This window comes from Lissotriton helveticus, chromosome 7 (genome assembly GCF_964261635.1).
Source record: "Lissotriton helveticus chromosome 7, aLisHel1.1, whole genome shotgun sequence".
NCBI classification, from domain to species: Eukaryota; Metazoa; Chordata; class Amphibia; order Caudata; family Salamandridae; genus Lissotriton; species Lissotriton helveticus.
The window spans coordinates 1,828,037,047-1,828,058,313 of NC_136068.1; the positions used below are offsets into that span (position 1 = coordinate 1,828,037,047).

At 52.1% G+C, this 21,267-nt stretch overlaps 2 protein-coding genes across 5 annotated transcripts in view; one reads left to right on the forward strand and one right to left on the reverse strand.

Annotated features, from left to right (window-relative positions):
* The window catches only part of LOC144770823 (guanylate-binding protein 3-like), a 78,399-nt gene extending 70,180 nt beyond the window's left edge, over positions 1 to 8,219 (reverse strand). Inside the window, exon 1 of the mRNA XM_078655596.1 lies at positions 8,001 to 8,219. The gene's annotated coding sequence lies outside the window, so the exon portion shown is untranslated. The remainder of the gene's footprint in view (positions 1 to 8,000) is intronic.
* Positions 7,272 to 21,267, forward strand: part of LOC144770822 (guanylate-binding protein 3-like) — an 84,582-nt gene continuing 70,586 nt past the window's right edge. The window contains exon 1 of one of the 4 annotated variants that reach the window (XM_078655595.1): positions 7,272 to 7,494. The gene's annotated coding sequence lies outside the window, so the exon portion shown is untranslated. Of the gene's footprint in view, positions 7,495 to 8,023; positions 8,679 to 18,106; positions 18,232 to 21,267 lie in introns of those variants that run through there. The other 3 variants (XM_078655593.1, XM_078655594.1, XM_078655592.1) reach the window with 3 other exon arrangements.

Here is a 21,267-nt window from a genome sequence, read left to right on the forward strand (position 1 = left end):
GACCCCGTCCCAGGAACCAGTGAACCCAGAGGTAAGAACTCCCCAACTCCCCAGCAGAACTCCACAGCAGAGCAGCAAGAGGCCAAGACACGAAATCAAGCCCCATGCAAATCCCTCCAGTAAAAAACGGCAATAAAGCAAAATTGGACCGCCAGCAGAGGGAGCTCCAACAACAGAAATGCGGGGAAGAGAACACTAACCCAGGAAACAAACAACAAAGTCGGACTGAACCTAAATATTGGGCCCCCACGGACCAAACAAAGGCAGTCCCCCCCCCTCCCCGCAACCCCAGGCTCCACCAAGGATTGCAGGAAGCATAAAGAAAAAGGGGAAAAACACGGGCTCGAAGAAACGAGCCCCGAGAGTTACAGACAGAGAAGCCAATCCGGCACGCCCTCGGCGCGCTGAAAAAGCCAGCCACACACCCCCCCTCCCTCCCCGGGTGTACCGGCTAGAGCAGGGAACGAACCCGGAAGAGGGGAGGCTGCAGCAGGGAGTCACCACCCCACAGCAGGCAGTCAGGACCCCCAACCCCACGGTCCCGCTACAGCAGGGACTCAAAGCAAATGCCCACAAGGTAAAAGAAAAACAGGCACAATAGGGGTTAAAAACGGGCGCTTAGCATCCCGTTCCACACTCACCTTAGATAGGAGGCCAATTCCAGTGCCCCCCTCGACGAAGACTGCTCGGAAGTGATTCCGCAGAAAAAACAAACAGGTTGTTGATTGGCAGGTCACAGGGTTATATGCCTCAGGGTATGGGTGTGGCCTGGAGGGAAGGGATGGGTTTCAAGTTGCTTGGGAGTTTCTGGTGGGAGGAGCTATGCTCATGTAGTTAGGACTGGGACGGGGAGGGCTGACGAGGAGGTAATATAAACCGAGGGCCTGACAGGTACCCGTTTCAACGTCAATTTTTAGGTAGAGTCAGCGTGCAAGAGCTGCTCTGGCGATGATCTGTTGTACTTCAGAATGGGAGAGAAGCCCCGCCCAGGCCCCCGCATAAATTGGTCATTGGCTTGTGTCTGTATCCTTCGTAATTACTGTCTTCTGATTCCGTAATGGGCTTGTTAGTCCTTCCTCAGTATGGCCATGTCATTGTTTGTATCCTCCCATGGCTACTGGCCCCTTCACTTGGTTGTTACACAGGGCATGTACTATTTTCTTTATCGAGTTTCTCCATTAGGCGCGACGACGTGCTTCGCTTGCATTTAGCAGCTCATGCCCGCTTTCACTTTCGAAACAGCTGGGATAGTGGCAGCCGTAATCTCATAGGCTTTGGCCCGCTAATTGTAAGCGAAGCACGTTAAATACAATAGCCTGCATAAACTAGCTGCTTACCATCATTATGTTGGGTTTGGCTTGTTCTATATACTTTTAGAAAGTCTTGCGCTTACTTTATAGCAGTTATGCTGTATTTCATTCACCAGCTATGTCGACGCCTGCGATATGCAGACTTGCTTTGACGTAGGGAGGACGTCGAAGGGTTTTGCACAAAATATGTTTTAGTGTTGACATCCATAGGGATGTCCTGCAAGAGTGTTGTTTTAGTGGTCCGGCAGACTTCACCTGCTGAGCAGAGACAGGTCCGCAACGTGCAGGGTGACACTCCGATAGTAAAGCTAGCTTCCTCGCTCTCTATGCCATCTGGTAGTTTCAAGCCAACATGCCTGGACTCATTGAGCGCTGCGGGCAGTACTTCGGTATGACAGACAGACCTGTACCGGGTGTTGGAATTGAAAGGGAAGACGTCCTACGAAGGCAAAATCCGACACGGCTACCATTGCGTCTCTCTGAAGGTGCACCTCGACTGAGTCCCCGAGGAAGAGAAGGATGAGGCCACACCTAAGTACCAGGTATGGCATTTGATAGTTGTGAGGCAGCACAGATCATAGTGTGCCCCCGCAGCGTGAACTGTGAATGTTGTCCCGTAAATACGAAGTAATCATACTTTACGGACCGTCCATGTTGGTTAATGTTTATTATTTAGAGCTGAAAAGGACTGGAAAAGGTTGGGGCGTTCCTCCAGAGTGGTTAACTTGCAATTCTTAAGAGCTTCCTAATAAGAGCTCCCCCCAGGAGATTGCGGCATTGATGGGCAAATTTTGCAGCACCAAAAGTAGAAATTTGGCACCATACAATTTGTGTTTTTTGTTGGATTTTTGTGCCACTTTGTTGTCCCATATCTGGTTGTCCTTTCACTTAAAAACACTGATTATCCTCTAACCCAGCACTTCTCATTAAGAAATTAGCAGAAAAGCGGACTTGAAAACCAATGAGTACTGAAGCGGCCAGTGAAGAAGCGATGATGCTTAAAAAGTCAGACAATAGCAAACCTCCTCGTTGTCACCCGTGCCTTTCCCTTTTGAATACGTTTGCACACTTGAATTAGGAGTCAGTGAAGGCCCAGCTCCAGATTTTATGCTGGCCAGTCTGCATGATAATTCCACAATCTTCTCTCTGGCTACCTCTGTGTAGTGTCCTAGCTGACACTGTTAAGGGTTAACCATGTAATGTACACCTAACACCCACCCACCACTGATGTCACGAGACCACGTGACACAGCTAATAAAAAGAGCCGAGCGCACGTGCTCGGGACTCACTAACCCACGTACCACTGGTGTCCATGTGTCGCAGTTCTTCTACCATGTGGGCCTAGGACCCCACACTACTACAATGGCGACGAGGCGGAGCCGGTGCCCATGCGTGCACCAGCATTAACGTTGGGGGGGAAAAAGAAGGGGAATGCTGCTCGTTCCATGAGCAAACCCCCCCCACCAGCAAGTGACCTTCGGCGAGAGGCCCGTGGGGCGTGTGCCGTGCCCCGGGCCGAGTCAAAGGAGAAAAGCGGACCGGACAGAGCCCACCTGCACCGGCCGCAACTGTGCCCCAAGCGGACCGACCGAAGCCCACCCGAGCCGGCCGCAGCAGCAGTGATCCCCACCGGAGCGGAGCGCTGACCGGGCGGAGCCCACTCGCCACGGCCGCAGGAGAAGACAGGCCCGTAGGCCGGAGGTGAGCCCGGGGACTGTGAATGCCCCTGGGGGGTCGCGTATGCCAGGAGCGATCCCCCCTGTGATTAAACTCTGGCGGAGCCCACCTGCATGGTCAGGCGCCCTGCCGGGCGTGAAGCAGCCGAGAATTGACTGTAATTAACGGCAGACCAGCGGAGCCCATCCGCGGCCTGCCTGCTGCGTCCCCGCCGCGCAGCGTGTGAGAAGTGCGGCGGCGGGGTGAAGAAAAATGCCCGCAGCGTGTGAAGTGCGGCGAGGCGCTGCAGGCTGCCAGCGGAGCCTACCTGTGTGGCCATGGTGCCCAACAACATACACTGAACAAAGCAGCGCCAGCGGAGCCTACCCGCGGCCTGCGAGGTGACCCCCGTATGAACAAACTGACGCGGTGCCCACCCGCATAGACATTGCCGCGACAATTAGTGATATATACAGCAGCGCCGGCGGAGCCCACCCGCGGCCTGCCTGCAGCGTTTCCCCGCCGCGCAGCGTGTGGAGAGAGTGGCTGCGACGGCGGGAATGAACCTGAAGGAGAGCTGCGAGGCACCCCCTTTGAAGCGGAGCCTAGCCGCATTAGGGAGAAGCCTGCCCCACCGGTACCAGTGAAGCACCAGGCTCACTAGGACAGAGCCGACTCCCTCGCGGCACCACCAGTGAGGCTGCGGTAGGGAGACTAGAAGTGGCGCGCAGCCTGCTACCTTCTCCGTCCCGTGCTGTGTGAGGAACCGAGGCTGGGCGGAGGAGAGGCAGAGAGAAGAAAAGAAGACCGCGAGCATGGCAGCATTTGTGGAAGGGGCTCGCCGGCTTTAAGGCGGAGCGGTGCCTGACTACGTGTGCCCCCAAACACAAGCAGCAGAAAGGCTGCTAAAGTGAAGAGACATCCCAGGGAGGCCCGCAGCAGAAGAGGAGCTACTCCAGCCGACCGGAGCCTCCGAAGCACATGGTGAGGGGCAACAGAGTGAAACACGCCCTCATCTTCTCCCCCACAGGCAGCCCAAACAATCTGCAGGCTGAGGAGAGAATTACCGGCAACCCCCCTCTGTGTTCAACCCGCAGCAAGGAAAGCCCGCATGCACTGCAGCCCCACTGCCTCCCAGAACAAAAGAGAAAAGTGATGGGACTTACCTCTGCCCAGCAGTGACTCCAGCCCCCTCCTGCACACTCCTGACATCAACAGGTCCTGCAAGCAAGCCTGGGACTCCAAGCACAAAGAAAGGAAGCACAAACAGGGAAAGCAAGCCTGCAGCAACGCGGATCAAGACGGAGACCCATCACTACTGCAGAAGTGACGCCTGTGGCCACAGGTGCTCACCGAAATCGCAGAAGACAACCTCACGCTGGACGTCGAGGGAAAGTCAGAAACGTCTACCGCAAGCAGCAAGATCCAAAGGCAACCAACTGGAAGAGCGCCAGTGTACCCCGGACGCGGACAGTACAAGACAGCACCTGAAAGTAAGGAAGCCACACCCAAAGCACCAGAAGACGTTCGAGGCAAGTACCCAAGGGTGAAGAAGAAAAGTGCGACACGCAAGGAGAAAAGCGACAACGCCAAAGAACCAAATGAACCGCAAGGAACAAAGCTACACTGAAGATGTATCACGACGGTACCAAGTGAAGCAAGAACTTGCCACTACACTGCACACTGACGTGCACCGGAAGAGTAACGCAAAGTTACCCCGCAGCCAAAAGGAGGCGAAACAACCAAGCAAGGTGAACGCCCCAAGAAGCTAAAGAACCTCACCAGAAGCGAGCACGAGAAGTGCATCCACTGGAGAAGGTCCATGGAGAGGTGAAGCTAACCCTCCGGGAAAAGCAGAGCACACCAAGAGCGCAGGAGAAACTGCGCCAACGCAAAAGCACTGCAGCAGAACCAATAGCGATCCCAACGGTCGCGGATAGCAAGAAGACTCACGAAGAGCAAGCTGTCCACCCCATCTGGTAGCAAAGAAGATCGCCCAGGAAAAAGGATGATCCGACAAGCCAGAGGGGCGCCCAAACTAAAGCCGATCACCCAAAATGATCGCCAGAAATGAAAGAAGAAATTCTGCCAAGTCAGGATGAATATGTCCTGCCAGAAGACGTCCGTAAACCGAGAGATCAGAAGACCCGGAGAGACGGACGCAACACCAAGAGTAACTGGAAGTCATAGGAGGCAATAGAGAAGATCGTAATGACCGGTCCAGTCACCGAAGAGTGGAGAGAAGACAGTGTCCTAAAGACAGGACAAGACCAGATGGAAACAGGCGGAGTGCACGCTGCTTGAAGAAGCCTGGTCAGCAAGACGAAGGAAGAAAGGTGACCGCACTGTGTCATGAAAAGGAGAAGAGTGGCACGATGCCATGAAGAAGAGAACTGAAGAAGTCATGTGGCACGACGCCATCATCAACAACTTCTGGAAAAGGTGAAGAGAGGTGTAACAAGTCCACACACCTACAAGAAGAAGAAGAGGTGACACACTACAACATCGTGTACAGTGACCCGCACGTCCTGGAGAACACTGATAGCACCAAGAACAGAACAGGCACCTATTCACAAGACCCCGACGACCCGTGGACGGTAGGAGAGCACAGGCTGGACCATTGGCAACACCCACCTTTGGGATTGAGCGGAAATCTGGAAGCTGAGGGAGCTCAGATGTCCTGAACAAGGAACACTGACCAATCCACACCAGCCCGTGGAGATCCAAGGGGCAAAGGCCTCAGGGACACCGGTGGCAGAGGGTCCCAACACGAGAGATGAGTCCATCGCCGTCTAACCTGCATGTCCCGGGAAGATGAGGAACTTGTGCGCAAAGGCAAGAGACAACAACTACCCTTCAGGTGGAGCTACGGACTTTGTGAGGTAGTACCCTCATCGTCTCCTCCATTCACACGCAGACTGTGGAGTTGGAGCAACGCTGTGGAAGAATACCTGGTCCAGTGGAAACCTGGTAAAAGGGCCTCCGGTGATATCTCGTGGCAGGAGAACACCCGCGAGAGGGGCGTCCTAGTGAGAAGAATGTCCTTCGAACACTCCACCCTTTGAAAAGTGAAGCCAAGCTGCCTACAGTGAAGAAACCGACGGACCAGCTGAAGACAACCCCATCCAAGTCTAACTTCTGGTCATCCTGTTTGACGTCATCCTCAAAAGTAAGATCTCCGTGGACTGACCACCACACGTCCACGGCGCAAGCAAAGAAGAACACGCCCACCGAGAACCAGGACGTCGAGCCAAGAAGAAATAGTCTCAGCAGCAATTCCCATCACCGTCATCAAGCAAGCAGCTGAAGAGACTCACTGTAAATTTGTAATTACTGTATATTTATGTACTTCCTCCCACAGGCTCGGACTTTGGGCCTTTCCTTAATTTTTATTAAAGTTTGGGAGGAATGTAGTGTCCTAGCTGACACTGTTAAGGGTTAACCATGTAATGTACACCTAACACCCACCCACCACTGATGTCACGAGACCACGTGACACAGCTAATAAAAAGAGCCGAGCGCACGTACTCGGGACTCACTAACCCACGTACCACTGGTGTCCATGTGTCGCAGTTCTTCTACCATGTGGGCCTAGGGCCCCACACTACTACACTCTGCACGTTTTCTTTTCTGCAGGCATTGTTCTCCCTCTTCCTGTTGTCCTTAAATCATCCTCCACCCCCTCAGACTCCCCACCACCCCCACCCCGAACCCTGGCTCTGGCCCAGGGCTCGAGTCAGGGTCCACGCTGGTGGACGGCGTCCCCCCACTCCTTTCACAGGGTGGACGCCGTCCCCCCTGCCAAGAAGCCTGGGCCCACTGAAATATGCTGAACGTGTCCTGGTGTAAATTTCAGACACCAGGACACGTTTAGCACGTGATGCCACGAGGTCATTTGCATACTATCATTCCCCCCCCCCCATCTTTTTATAAGACTTGTGCCCTGCTCTGGCCCATATATAAGCACTCTATAATTCTCTGCACCTATTTTTCCAGGACTCACTGTGTACCTGCCACGCACAGTCCTTGAGAGCTGCTTTGAAATATGAAACCTTTAAACATAATTATTTTAAAATCGGCCATTTGGCTTCATTTTGTACTGAAACACGGACACAGCGCTTTTCAACACAAGCCTATAGTTCAGAATGAGTTCAGTTTACGTCTGGTGTGTCGGCGATTGCGCAGAAAGGAGAATAAATAATACAAGCGCCTTGAGGGCGTCCGTCCTCTCTTCTCGGAGCAGTTCCCGTAATCTGGCGGCCAGGAGAAGCCAGGTCTCTCTCCCTGGGAAACATGAAGTTTATCACTGCTCGTCCTATGGCTGCCCGGGCAGGAAGAGGCCAATGCATGCTGGGAAATTAAAAAGTGCTCTGGGGCCAACGCCACGGATTGCTTGAGACATGCAGCACATCAAATCCAAGGGGAAAGCATCAGTTAATGACAACACTGGCGCAAGAGAATAACAAGAGGCGCGGCGGGGTCGGGAAGAAGCGCTGCTGGTTAAATTTTTCGTGACAACTTTGTTTAAGTACGCGGGGGCAGCGGGACTTCAATTTAGCGGCAAGTTTGCAAAATGCTGGAGTGTCTGCCACATGAGGGTGACCTGCTATTCTGCATTTGATGAAAGACTCCATGGGGCAGATTTACAAGCCCCTTGCGCCACTTTTGCGTCAATTTAACATGGGAGAAGTGAAGCAAAAGTGGCGCAAGGGGCTTGTAAATCTTGTGCGAATCGGTCTGAGTATCACTGAAATCCACAGACAACCACGTATTTGCAATACAATAGGTCTCACTTTTACGCGATTTTACGCGATTTTAAGTTACTGGCATTATGAATGACAATGCGTTTTATTTAGGTTTCAAAAACCAAAACATAAATAAAAGGCATTATCATTTACAATACCAATAGCTGAAACTGGAGTAAATGCGAGACTTGTTGCATTGCATAATGCTTGTTAATTACTGCAGGGTCTGAGTTCCGACAGGACCCGCCCCTCCTAAAGCCCTGTCTGGGCGCGGTGGCTAGACACTTACCTGCTTTTGCACGAAGGGGCTGTCCTGCTGTCTCAGCCTTCGGGGTCTCTCTGCTTGAACTGTCCCGGCACCTCTGTGTGTAACGTCTGCTTGTCTCTTCTGCACCTCTCTCTGTGTACCTTGCTCTCTCACCCTGTCTCTGTCTCTCTCTCCCCCTCCTTACCCCGCACTTCTGCCCCTTTTCTCTTCTCGTCAACCTCTTCTTTTCCAGGAAATGACAACACACATCGAAAGTGAAAGCAGCAAGTTCAGCGGACCGCCTAGTCCCTAGCTAGGGGCAGGGAACGTGAAGGGTGGGGCAGCCCTGCGCGCCTGGCTGTATCCGCTCCCCTCCCAGAGGCCCGGAATCTGCAGCCCGTCCCCTCCCCCGTCCCCTCCAACAGGGCTAGAGCCCGGAATCTCCAGCCCGCACCGGGTGGTTTCCCCGTGTGACTCATCCAGCAGTCGAAGAGAAGGTCGCTCAGCATTTCTCCCTGCACACCTTTGGCAGGGACATCGGAAGAGGCCCCCGTATGTGTCCCGCCCCCTCCAGAGCGCACTAAACCGTCACGTGGGACGAGCTCGGCATTCTCATCCCGGCGCCCCCACTTCCTTGTTTGTGTGATCCTCGTCAAATCATCTCAGTGGTCATCGGTGCATGGTGCCCGCACCCCGAGGTTTTTAAACAGGAAAACACAGGTAACAAAGTGCTCTGCCCGTTCTGCGTACTTGTAGGGTCGAAGGTCCCAGGCGCTGCGCCCAAATGTTGCCCAATCTATCGCTCGTGCAGGCCTGGTCACTGGTGTTTGCTTGTACATGGATGGTCATACCCAAAGTGGTACTCCTTTTAACCTGCTTGGATAGTGCCACTCTGACTGGCCACCACTCTCCTAAGCAATAAGCATTGGTGGCAGCCGATTATAGAAGTGGGGTACAGGCTGCAACCTTCGCCCTCAGGAGAAACTTCCCTCCGGCCCCCCACTGTCAGTTCATGTGGTATGTCATGACTGGGCCTCAAACCCCCACGCTGATTGGCTGCACGAGAGCGTGGGAACCCATGTGCTGTGTTCCTAAGTATGTATTGCAGCCCTGAGGGTGTACGGTAGTCCAAAACACAGGGGCCTCCCCTCCATGGCTACCTCGTACCCTCTCACTCCCCCAAACCCATTTAGAACTGACCGTGAAGTGCGCATGTGTGGTTTCTGACACCCCCCAGAATGGATGAGGGGAGGGGGATCTTTTACCTGCTCCTTGGCTCTGGGCCAGACCAGTTCCAGGTGGGCACTGGGTGGCCTGAGGCCTGACAAGAGCACCGCACGGACTGTGAAGTGGCCGAAGGCATGGCTGAGTCTGCACGCCTAATGAAGGGAGCTGGGCGTCACCCCCCTAAACACGGACACCTCACTGTCCTGCGGGAGAGAGAGGAGACCCCACTGTCCTGCAGGAGAGAGGACATTCAGCAACTCCTGCAGTGTTTTGGGGCAGACACATTTCTAAGGATCGTGAGACCTTTGCTGGCCTCGACGGTGGTCTCAGGTGTCAGGCTCAGCCCCCCTCCCCGCACCCCCCACCCTTGCACCCTCAGCTCGATACCCGCTGGCAGTCTCCGGCCCCAGTTGTTTCCTGGCAGTCTCTTGCTGTGCGCTGCCTCAGCTGACAGTATCCAGCCCCTCTCAGGAGGTTTCTGGCAGCTTCGTGCTGTCTCATACCCGCGCTGGCGGTCTCTGCTCTGCGGGCAGTCACACCGCGCCTTCAAAGTCTCATGACTTTAAGACTCTCATAACTTCTAAGACCTCTAACCTCTTCTCTTCCAAAGAAACTTTCAGAACTAATACTTTCAATCTCAGGCCCCTCTTGGAAGTTCTCTCTCCTTCGTTGTACATTTGTTTTCTTTAATGTGCATTCCTCACCCTGCCTGTTGTGTTGGATTGTGTGTTTGTGTACCCTTCATTTTAAGTCATTACTCACCCTGCCTGTTGTGTTGGATTGTGTGTTTGTGTACCCTTCATTTTAAGTCATTCCTCACCCTGCCTGCTGTGTCGGATTGTGTGTTTGTGTACCCTTCATTTTAAGTCATTCCTCACCCTGCCTGCTGTGTCGGATTGTGTGTTTGTGAAATGAATTAAATGAAATGAAAATTGATTTGTAGAGCGCATGGCTGCCTTAGAGAATCCCAGCGCTAAAAGAAACACAAAGCTACTAACAGCATGCACCAAAAAGTCAGACGTCAAGTGGGAATAAGTGGGTTTTCCGGGCTTTCCGAAATTTCCCCAGACTTGGTTCCTTCCGAATCGCAACTGGGAGGGCATTCCACAGCTGACCGGCATTAACGGAAAACCGGCGGCCACCAGACCGTGCCCTCTTCAATCTCGGAATTGTCACCAGATTGCCATGGTCGGACCGAAGGGAGCGCAACGACTTGTAAGGGCGGATCAAGTACCTCAGGATAGGGGGGCCGACGCCCTGAAGTGATCTGAACACAATGCAGAGGGACTTGAACTTCACTCTTGCTCGGATCGGCAGCCAGTGAAGGGCCTTAAGGGCAGGTTTGGCAGAAGATCTTTTTGCCGATCCGGTGAGCAGCCTGGCAGCCGCGTTCTGGACTCTTTGGAGCGTATTGAGGGTTGACTCTGGGGCCGCCAGGAATAGGGCGTTGCTATAATCTAGCCTAGATAGAATGAGCCCCTGCACCAGAAGTTTCCTGGAGTTGGGCGGGAGTAGCGGTAGAATTTTCCGCACTAATCGGAGCAGGCCATAACAGGTCCCCGCAACCCTTTTGGCCTGTGTTCCCATTGACAGCTCCGGCTCGAACCAGACCCCCAGGCTTTTTATTGCATCCTTTGGGGAGGGAGGGGGTGGGGGCACCCGGGGGCACCCAGACAGGGGGGCCACATGGTTTTTGGGAGAGAGGTAACCGAGTTGCCCAGGAGCATCAGCTCCGTCTTGGTGCCATTGAGTTTTAGTCGGGAGCCTGACATCCAGGACATAATGCCTGATAAACAGGAGGCAAACTTTTCACCATGACTTTCTGAGAGAGACAGCGAGACGACCAATTGTGTGTCGTCTGCGTAGGTCACTATTTTCACCCCGAAGGGTGAAACCACCTCCTCCAGTGGGGCCATGTAAACGTTAAAAGCGTAGGGCTCAAAGATGAGCCCTGCGGGACTCCACACTGACACCGACATAGGCTCAGATCTAGTGTTGCCTTCGCAGACCTGATAGACCCGCCCGCTCAGATATGAGGTGAGCCACTTGAGAGCCACGTCCCTCACTCCCATCTCGGCCAGACGTTGAATCAGGATACGATGGTCCACAGTATCGAATGCAGCGCTTAGATCCAGGAGGACCACAGCCGCAGATCCTCCTGAATCTAAGATGCATCTGGCCTCCTCCACCATGGCGATTAGGGCAGAGACAGTTCCCTGCCCGGGACGAAAGCCCGTTTGAGACCGTGGCAGCAGGTAATTGGACTCAAGGTAAAGTGATAGCTGCCGGTTGACGCATTTCTCAGCGATCTTGCTTAGGCCCGCCAGTAAAGAGATGGGACGAAAGTTTGACAGGTCCGCGGGATCGAGGCCTGGTTTTTTTATTAGCGCCTTTACCATCGCCTGCTTACAGCTAGGTGGTACTACTCACGATCTTAGCTGACCTCTCATTAAAACACCCGCACTTTACTGTCCTGGGGGATTTTAATGTACATGCTGACGACAGTAACTGTGCTAAGGCCTGCTCCTTGGTAGAAACCATGGAGGGCATCAACCTTCTTCAGAAAGTAGTGGGTCCCACACATACGGCCGGTCACACGTTAGACCTTATTTTTACGAATCTACCTGGCCTTTCCATCTTAGCCCCGCTCCCCGTGACCTGGTCTGACCACTTCACTATTCCTTTTAATCTTAAACTCCCACCTACTGCGACCCCGGTCTGTAGGATAGAGAGGACGGGAAGAAAGTGGTTCAAAGTAACGTTGGAGGAGCTTGAGCCTGCTCTAGCCAAACTCAAATGGCAACCCTCTACGAACATTAATGAGGACATTGTTAATTTGAATCAATACCTCACTACGGCCATTGAAAACATTGCCCCCCTCACTGTCCTCTCCTCAGCCAGAACCAAGCCTTCTGCTCCCTGGTTCTCCCAGCTGTTGCGGGATGAAAAAAGTAAATGCAAAAGGCTTGAACGCCTCTGGCGCCGCTCCTATGATCCAGCCGCCAAAATAACGTACAGAGGGGCACTAAACATTTTTCACAAACTCAAACAAATTACCATGAGTGAATACTTTGCCAGTAAAATTAAATCTGCAGACAATTCGGCCAAGGTACTCTTTCAAGTGGTGAAAGATTTCACCAACCCCGCTGCCCTTCTGCATAAAACAGAACCTTGTCAAGAACTTTGTGATAAATTATCTAATTTCTTTCACGAGAAAATTACTCTCATTTATGCTTCTTTTAATGTAGCGAACCACCCGCACACAGAGGGCCCACCCCCAGTCGATCTCATGCCCAAGGTCACTAGGCTTGGGGCGTTCAAACCCATTACCCTAAACATGGCAATGAACAAACTTCAATTATGTAAATCAGGCTCACCCTTAGACCCTATGCCTGCTCAAGTTTTCTCTACAGTTGCTCCGGCGATTATACAACCCCTTCTATCGATATGGAACTCCTCTCTCGTATCAGGCCAGTTTCCGGAGACCTGGAAGCAGGCAATCCTCATCCCTCTTTTAAAAAAGGCTGAGGCAGATCCTGTTGTTCTTAGTAACTATCGCCCGATATCTTTGCTACCGAAACCTGCCAAAATTTTGGAAAAAATAGTCCAAGAACAACTTTCGGACTATTTCGAAAGCAATGATTTGCTACATGATTCGCAATCCGGCTTTAGGACCGGTTATAGCACGGAGACTGCACTTCTGGAGGTGGCGGAGACCGTGCGGGAGACTGTGGACCGGGGAGAGGTAGCCATGCTCGTGCTCCTCGACTTGTCCGCAGCCTTCGACACGGTCTCCCATGCCATCCTCTTGAACAGACTCCGAGAGATGGGGATTTGTGGCACCCCTCTAGCCTGGATTACCTCTTTTCTAACAGACCGCACACAACAAGTCTGGTGCCGACCATTCTGGTCTAAAGACAGGAAACCTCTTGGCTGCGGGGTGCCCCAAGGATCTGCCCTCAGCCCCCTCTTTTTTAATGTTTACGTTGCACCTCTTGCGAAGGTGATTGAGTCTCTGGGGGTCAGAGTGATATCCTACGCTGACGATACGCAGCTTATCTTTTCCTTTAGAGATCACTCGCCATCGGGTTTTGAAAACTTTAGAACCTGTCTCTCCAATATTGTGGCCTGGATGACCTCAAACACGTTAAAACTTAATACGGATAAGACGGAGGTGTTATTTTTTAATCAGACTGTTCCCTTATCGTCCGCCACTTGGTGGCCTACGGAACTCAACCCACCTCCTTCTCCGGTAAAGGTGGCTCGCAATCTTGGAGTCCAGTTCAATAAGGATTTATCTTTTAAAACCCAGATCCAAAAAGTCACCTCGGCATGTTTTGGGAAACTCCATATGTTAAGAAAAATCTCCCCCTTTCTCCCCACGGAAGCATTGAAGACAGTAACGCATGCCTTAATCACCTTGCATTTGGATTATGCGAACAGTCTATATGTGGGACTTCCTGCCTACCTTCTCCACAGGCTGCAGATCGTGCAGAACGCCGCTGCCAGGCTGATCTGCAAAGTCCCCTATCGACATTCGATCTCCCCCCACTTAAGGAAACTGCACTGGCTCCCGGTCACTGCTCGCGTCCAGTTTAAGGCCCTGGTCCTAGCTTTTAGGGCCCTCAACGGAAAAGGCCCAAAATACCTGAGACATAGACTAAAACCAGTCCAATCCTCTCTTAATCTTAGGTCTAACCACCTCCGCCTTCTGCTCACCCCCAGATTCCGCTTAGCGAGAAAGGGTGGCAGAGCCTTTGCAGTGGCAGTATCAAAACTGGAACTCCCTTCCCATCAGCCTTCGGCTCATTGACATCGAGTCTCAATTCAGGGGCAAACTGAAAACTTTCTTATTTTCGGGCTTCTAATGTCTCCCCCTTCGATCTGCATTCCTCAGCGCCGGGACACCCCCGTTGGGGGTAGCTGTGCGCTTAACACCTTCACTGCGGCGGTTATTCCGCCGCAGTGCTAAGGGTGCAGGGCGACCGCATGCTGGTGACGGAACCGCTCCGTCACCAGCGTCGGTTGAGCTATGCTGGTGACGGAGCGGTTCAATCATGGCCCGCCCCGCTCAATAGAGCCCTCCGCGCAGGCGCGGAATTCGCGCCTCGCATGAGCGTTCTATCGAGCGGGGCGGGCCATGACGGAACCGCTCCGTCATCAGCACAGCGCACCCGCAGCTGATGACGGAGCGGTTCCGTCATCAGCACCGAAGGGGTTAATAAATGTCATAATAATAATAATAATAATAATAATACGCCCTGGTTGAAAGAGGCATTTAGCAGGGCCGTTGCGGGGGCGGCAATGGGGTCAGTAAGCCGCTTGAGGACATGAATAGGCATGGGATCAAGGGGAGAGCCGCTCTTAAGGGCGGACAGCTTGGCACAGAAAACCTCCCTCGAGATAGGTGTGAAGCTGTCCAACACTACCCTGTCTGGAGCGATGTCTGGCTCAACTTTTCCAGCCTGGGGGCACTCTGGGGAAGACTGTCTAGAATGTTACCCTTCATTTTAAGTCATTCCTCACCCCTGCCTGCTGTGTTGGATTGTGTGTTTGTGTACCCTTCATTTTAAGTCTCCTGTTTATCTTTGCAATGCTCTATTAACTAACACTTTTCTCTTGTAACGTAACTGGCTCTATTGTACAGCGCTCCGACACCTTCGGGCAGTGTCAACGCGATATAACAAGCATTGGAAATGCAATAGGTCTCGCAGCATTAGAGTTAGTGCTTTTAGAATTGTTTATGGGTTTTTTTTGTAAATCTTTAGCATTTTTGTTTCCTGTAGCCAATGCTAAAGAATTACAAAAAAAAGCCATAAACATTTCTAAAAGCTCTAACTCAAATGCTCCGAGACCTATTGCACTGTGTGAGGGGGAGGGGTTGAGGGTGAGTGAGGGTGAGTGAGGGTGAGTGAGGGGTTGAGGGTGAGTGAGGGTGAGGGGTTGAGGGTGAGTGAGGGTGAGTGAGGGTGAGTGAGGGTGAGGGTGGGTGAGGGTGAGTGAGGGTGAGTGAGGGTGAGGGTGAGTGAGGGTGAGTGAGGGGTTGATGTTGAGGGTGAGGGGTTGAGGGTGAGTGAGGGTGAGTGAGGGGTTGAGGGTGGGTGAGGGTGAGTTAGGGTGAGGGGTTGAGGGTGAGTTAGGGTGAGGGGTTGAGGGTGAGTGAGGGTGAGGGGTTGAGGGTGAGTGAGGATGAGTGAGAGTGCAAGAAAGTTGCAGTTTGGCTTTGAAACGGATCTGAGAGGTGTCTGCGTGATAAATGAATGATGCATAGGAATGGACATCAGGTGTGTTAGGAGAGCTGCGCCACATGTCATGTTAGTATAACATGTAATCTGTGGGGAAGTACACCGTGTTTTTTCTCAGGTCTAATCACTGTACAGTGGTAGCAACGTGCGACTCGACCTTTGCACTGTAGCAATAAATAAGAGTTTATTAGTACAATTGCTCTAAATAACGTGTTATTTGCCAAATTTACTTTCATGGCCTTGGCATACTCATAAGTGTATGTGAAGGATTCTTTAATATGGATAAATACAGATTATCATAACAATTAGACAAAATTTACATTTATACACACTAAGGCTGTTTTTGTAAGACACGCAGAGTAACCAATTTCTTCATGCCATTAAACAAATATTTCAAAGCACAATGTTTTTATTTTTTCATTATGAGGAGACTATGACTGTCGAAGCTGAATGATACGATAATATTTGTGTTTTAGAGGTTTTCACCTCTTCATCTATTTGGAAAGAAAGCACACGCTGCCTGTATTAACTAACCCTGGGCGTAGTGGGCGGAGTGGGGCTCCGTGGAGCTACGTGAAGTGGGCGCACAACTACGCCCACCCACGCACTCCGCGTAGCCCCACTCCGCGCCGCCCGCCTCCCTCCCGCCCTCCCTAAGTACATAAATAAAGGCATAAAAAGCTTTTAAAAACACTTACCTTGTCTGCCGCGTCCCCGGGGCTCCCTCTCGCCGTCCCGCGATTCGCGCCGCCACCGCATCGGATCCTAGTGCGCATGCGCGGGCGGCCGCGCATGCGCATTCCTCACGAGAAATGCGCATGCGCGGCCGCCCGCGCATGCGCATTAGAATCCGGAATGGCGGCGCGCATCGCGGGACGGCGAGAGGGAGCCCCGGGGACGCGGCAGACAAGGTAAGTGTTTTTAAAAACTTTTTATGCCTTCATTTATGTATTTAGGGAGGGCGGGAGGGAGGCGGGTGGCGGCCGGCTACGCCCCGTGTGCGGAGCGCCCGTAGTGCCGCCTGGCTACGCCGGCTACGCAAAATGCGTAGGAGACGGCACTCCGTGCACTCCGTGCACGGAGCGTATCTGGCCGCCCAGGGTTAGTATTAACAAGAAAATTGAAGATTAAAAGAAAAATCTACAACACTGAAATTAAGAGTAGCATCTCTTCCACTGTTTCTTGAGCTAGCTCAACGATTATTTGAGGGTTATTTCGTTCTTCAAAAAAGCAAACCAAACCTTACCCCCCAAAAAGTCATGCTAATTTCTGCTTTAACAACACTAGGCAAGGTGATTACTTGAATCGCCACACTAACTTTAGCACTGACCTCGATCAGGCATAGACAGTGAACAGCACTGAACTGCGGTCATTAATGGCTGAAGTGACTGATAACGTGGTTTCTGGACACCACACACAGTACGCTGTGCATGAGTAGCAACCGTAACTAAACACTGGATGTAGACACATGACCGTGGCAGCATCAGGGCCTGGGACGTGTGTGCCAAGAGGGTCCGGAGCAGGCCGGGAGACCAAGGGAGTGTGACCAATGGACCAAACATCTGCATGGATGACTCCTTGTACCCAAAACACCTCCGGCACCCACCCTCGTATTGCCATTTTATGACCCTCTCTCAGTTAATCACCACAAAACGGAGACTTCTGCCTGATCCCTAGAACTACCAAGCAAACATATTAGCAGCCAGGTGATTTGGTATGGGTGTTTGTTATTATGAAAAGTAGCGATTCTTACTCAGCCAAGTCGAAAAGTTCATTAAATTGCTCACGTGGAAAGCAAAACTGCCTGCCACGTAGCCGTTTGTGTTACCATAGACTGGATTTTATTCTAACGGATGTTGCATTCTAGACCTTGTAGTTGCACTCACTGCATTGGAAGGATGCGCACAATTATCCCAGTCTGCAACATCCTGTTGGGTAAGCTGACTAGACTGGTTGAAGGAGTCGCGCATGGCATGGTCCACCCAAAATGTGTGCAGAGACTAGAAAAAGCCAACAAACAACATGTTCACGCCCTCAAAAGAGGTCAGCCTTTCTTTAAAAGGGTGGGCATGCGTGGTGCTGTTTCCTTCTTGCTGGGGACACAATACAAGCTCTCGGCATTGCGTGGCGGGAGGGGGCGGGGGGAACGTCGAGTCGGAACAAAAAACAAGTGAAAGCGGGATGTAAGTAGGGGGGAGGAGAAGTCTGGGCAGGCAGGATGACTCAGGGGAGGGGGCGGAGCGGGGCAGAGCGGCATGTGGGTGTGAAGAAGCCGGGCCTTTGAAGTGAAGCTAAGCTTCACTTCAAAGGTGTCGGAGGAATGCGGGCGGCTGTGCACGCGCTTTTAAGCTCAATGCACATGCGCATTGAGCTTAAAAGTCACGGGCACTGCAAGGAATCGCCACGATTCCTTGCAAGTTAGATAAAGAGTCGATGAGCCCCTATAGTCTCGCTTGCTCGATGCGCATGCGCATCGACAGGCGAGACCTAAAAATGCACTAAATAAATAAAGTGGCTCTCGCCTACTCTGGTGCCCGGAAAGAGCTTGTCAGAGACGGTTCCACTTTCAGTTTCACTCTGAGTCGTAGGGCGGAGACAAGGAGGGACTGAGTGCAGAGTCCGGGAGCCGCAGCGCGCAAAGGGCTCACTCTTCAGCAGTTTATCCCTCACTCACTCCAGGCTGAGTCCTCATCACCAGCAGTCACCCCGGGACGGTCTCACGCTGAGCCCTCATCACCAGCAGTCACCCCCTGACGGTCTCACGCTGAGCCCTCACTCACTTGTCCTCCAGCAGACTCCAGGTCAGTTGTTTGTATTTTTCTTGTCTTCTACACCCCAGGCCTTCTGCCTATCATTAGTGAGTGGTTGGGGCTTCGGGGGAGAGGGGACGGGTAGGCGTGAGGCGGCAGGGGGGGCGCTACATTTTCTTAAATAGAACGCACCGCCATCATTTAAAAAAAAAAAGTTTTCTCGTCCCTTTCCATGTTTGCCAATACCGAGCGAGAGAGAGGGGGGTTCTAATGTCACCCCAGAGGAGCTGTGGCTCATGGCTGCCAAGGGGCCCCTGTCACGACTACCGAGTGGCCCCTGTCACGACCAAGTGGCTCCATAACTAACAGCTCGGCCTGTCCTGCTGCTTGAGTCAATACTTGCGATGTTAAAAGCGAAACTGCAAGCCCCAGAATGCACTTTTCCGGTGTCTTAAAAGCCTGCTCTCGATTAAAGTGGCAGACGTGACATGGGGACACTTGGAGGGTACGCTCGCCCTAGGAGTTTTACATACGGAGGGAGTGGCCATTCCGAGACGTCAGCGGACCAGGAGGTCGGGGAGGGGAGGCAGGTGTGGGGTGGGGGGCAGGTGTGCGGGGGGCTAACACGTTGCTGCGGAGCAGTTGACCCTATGGGGTTGCTTTGCATTCTGGTACTTGTAGTTTTACCTTCCACCAGCGGTGGCTCTCAACAGTTGCAAGATGCGCAGCCCCGTAGTGGCCGGGATGGCTACTAACGGAGTGCACCAGGACGGGAGGCGTTAGAGAGGGATGTTATGTCTGATGAGGGAGTGCTGTCTCTGGGCCTTGAGGTGACGTCACTTCTCTGGGGGGCTTGTGACTGGCAGCCTAGCCAGTCACAAGCCCCCCAGCGAAGTGACGTCACCTCAAGGCCCAGAGACAGCACTCCCTGAGGGGGCAAGAACGCAACTTTAAATCCGCCGCAAGCAAGGTAGGTTTTAAATACAGCGGCAACACGCTTTGTAGTAAGGAGCTTGATAAGGTTGGTTTTAAATACAGCGGCCAGAAGCTTTGTAGTAAGGAGCTTGATAAGGTTGGTTTTAAATACAGCGGCAAGAAGCTTTGTAGTAAGGAGCTTTGATAAATAAAAGTAAACAAAACCCTACACCCCTCAGCTGGGGTCTTTAAGGGAAGCCTCTTCTTGGGTCTTGTAGCTGTCAGAAGTTTACTGGGCCTGTTCTCCAGGAGAAGGTGACTTACCCTTCTGTCCCAGGGAGACGCACCCCGTTGCACTCCCTCTGAGATGCAAGGCGCTCTCTTGTAGCACTTGCCCCACGCAGGGCAGCAGCACCGCGGGGTCTGTGCTCGCCTCAGGAGGTGGGGAAACTCAGGAGCCAGCACCGGGCACTTAATACAACCGATGTCCAGTAAGTACTTTATCGAAAGAAAAGGAAATAAAAGGTATGTAAAACAACACTTTATAAAATATCATAAACAAAGAAAAGTGGGCGGTTTTAGGAGCTTTTTGACCAGAGAACCAACCACAAATGTTTGTATAGGTCCCTCTCACGAGGCGCTACAAATAAGAGCCCTGTGGCTACTGGCATTGTATGGGATACAGGTACCCAGACCCTGCTTTGCTCAAGTCACCTGTGATACCCAAAGATGGGGTTCACTAAAAAGTGTCACCCCCTAAAAATGGTCTTATTTTCATTGAGTAGTGATGGTGATCCCTACAAATCCCAAACCAACCACATCCACCACCACCCAACCAGTAAGGGGTTCCTCCTAGGAATAGTTTAGGGTGCTGCGGGGTGTCGGGGGGGGGGGGGGGGGCATGACACCCAGCCACTGGTGTCCATGAAACACTTGAAATATGCTCTTTGCAGGAGACATGTGCCCTAGAAGAGACACACATGGATGGATTTACAGCTTATTGTGTCTTCTATATAATCAAGCATTGGCAGACCTAAGAGTGTCCAAGCAGTCTGGATTTTTGTGGGACCTGCAGTAGGGGTCAAAGTGCACGCCCTTCAAAACACTGACCTACAGCCTGCTAGCCTTGAAAATAAGACTTGGAGAAGGGAAGTTTTCAATGTCCTCCCTGCTGGTCACAATACTAGCAGCTCTCTAACTTTGAGAGACCTAGAAACTATCTTAAACAGTGGGGCAGGCAAACCAGTCAAGACCAATATAAACAAGCCTTGGCAAAGCCAAAAAGGTCTGACATTGTCCGCCAGACTTTTCACAGTTTTGTTTTGTCATGGTTTTTGCAGAAGTTTATTGATAGGGAAGCTGCCTGTTGTTCGTCAGTCTTAACATTAACTAAAGACAAAAATGTTTTTGGGTCTAAAAGGCACATTACAACAGTACTCCATGACACTGAAGGGAACTACTCTGTGTGTGGATGAGCTCCTTGTGAAAGGGCAGCGTGCCGTAACTCATAGTGAAGTCAGTCAATGGCCGAAAAGGGGTGCTCGTTGCCCCTTGATGCGTGCTCGATTGGTTTGGAGAAAGATGTGAATGGCACAATTACAGACAAAAGTAAGATGTGTGGCGGAAAACCCCTGTAAGTAACTGTCATACACATCATTTTAGTAAAATCAAAAGGCCTTGTATGACACAGACCTAAAAAAGCTGATCCTTCTGCCATTGGCTGCCAGCCTCTTGCCTTTGAAAATCACTTTTGGTAGCTCTCAGATTGAGACATACGGCTCCAGAGAAGTGGAGAAGTGTGGCTCAATGGTTAGAGCGGCAGACCCTGATGCAGAGGTCTGGCCCGGGACCAGGGTTCAATTCCCCGCCGGGGCTTGGGCTCAATTTCCCCGGACCTGATAATTCTCGCCTCGGTGCCTATTCCAATCATGGAGTCCCACTCTGCAACTCTGGGCAATAGCTTGCTTAATCTCCACAACGGCCCCCACAACGCTAAGGATGCCTGGCCTCCACCTTGTGGGTGCCCAGGAGTGGACACCTCACAGGGAAAGCCAGGATGGGTTCCACAGCGGTATTCGTACAAGCGCCTTGAGACCCTTGCGGGTGAGTAGTGCGCTATACAAGTATCATTGTACATTTTTTTTACATTTTACAGATGGGGAGATGACTTGA